The 1,173-nt window shown below is 38.6% G+C and overlaps 1 protein-coding gene across 1 annotated transcript in view; it reads left to right on the top strand.

Moving 5' to 3' along the window:
* Positions 1-1,173, top strand: part of LOC120085327 (mitotic spindle checkpoint protein BUBR1) — a 14,523-nt gene that overhangs the window by 5,073 nt on the left and 8,277 nt on the right. The window lies entirely within an intron of this gene.

Genomic DNA, 1,173 nt, shown 5'->3' with positions numbered 1-1,173 from the left:
TATGCATCCATGAGCAAAGAAACATCCATGAGCAAAGAAAAACAATAAAAATTAGCCCGTGGCTCATACAGTTACATCGCTTTTTGATGACGAAAGTAAAACCAAAAGACGTACTATCTTGCCTTGAAACGCATGTCTAGCGACCCGTAGGCACACCGTCAAACATGATAATAACATGAACGTTAACATGTCGGTTCACGCATGTCTAGTGGCCCGTAGGCACACTGTCAAACATAGTAATAACACGTGTCAAAGCAAGACAATAAACCGCTTTACTGGTCTATTCATGCATCACATACATAATATCAGTACTGATCATAATTTTAACATGCTCATAATACTTGCAACCACCATGCAACTAGCAAAACATAATATCAAACAAAATCATGCTCCAGAGTCAACCAAGTAACTTGATAGGTCTAATCTAGACCGCCTGGCACGAAGGCACCAGTAATAGTATCACTTACCTCAACTTGGTCACAAAAGTCCACGCAAATAATTCCTTAAAACCTTTTGAAAACTTGAATTAACCCAAAGTTGTGGCTTGATCCAAGACAAATTCCAAAACTTGATTCAAGTAACCAATCTGATCAAGAATTAATTCCAAAATCAATAACTTATTTTTTTTTTCTACTATTACTCTCAATCCAAAAGAATAACCAACCAGTTTACACAAAACTTACCAAAACTGAAACTCTTCGATGAAGAGAATGGTCCTTTCTTTGTTAGCAACACCTCGAAATCTAAATCCTGAAAGTCGACACAATGGGTAACACTAAAATCGTTTCCAACACCAAGAGGCACTTTAATGAAGAGAATGGTCCTTTCTTTGTTGCGGCGGCGACGGAACGGCGAGGCTGGCGGCGTGCGGCGTTGACGGAACGACGAGGTGAGGCTGTTTGCAACGGCGCTGGCGAGGAGGTCACGGTGAGGTGAGGTTGCTTGCGGCGGCTAGGGCTGGAAGGAAAAAAAAAAGAAGAAGGAGAGAAAGGGGGGCTGCGTGCGTGTGGAGAGAGATAGAAAAAGAAAATTTACTTTTTTTTTTTTCCCTTTTCTCTTTTCTTTAACCTTCCCATAAATATATTATATAACCAAATTAAACTCTTCTTTTTCCTTTAAAAAAACAAATTCCTTAATTATCTTCCAAAATATATATATATATATATATTATAT

Source organism: Benincasa hispida, chromosome 9, assembly GCF_009727055.1.
Source record: "Benincasa hispida cultivar B227 chromosome 9, ASM972705v1, whole genome shotgun sequence".
Taxonomy (NCBI): Eukaryota; Viridiplantae; Streptophyta; class Magnoliopsida; order Cucurbitales; family Cucurbitaceae; genus Benincasa; species Benincasa hispida.
The sequence above is the reverse complement of the archived record's forward strand: the minus strand, read 5'-3'. Positions and strand labels throughout refer to the sequence as shown.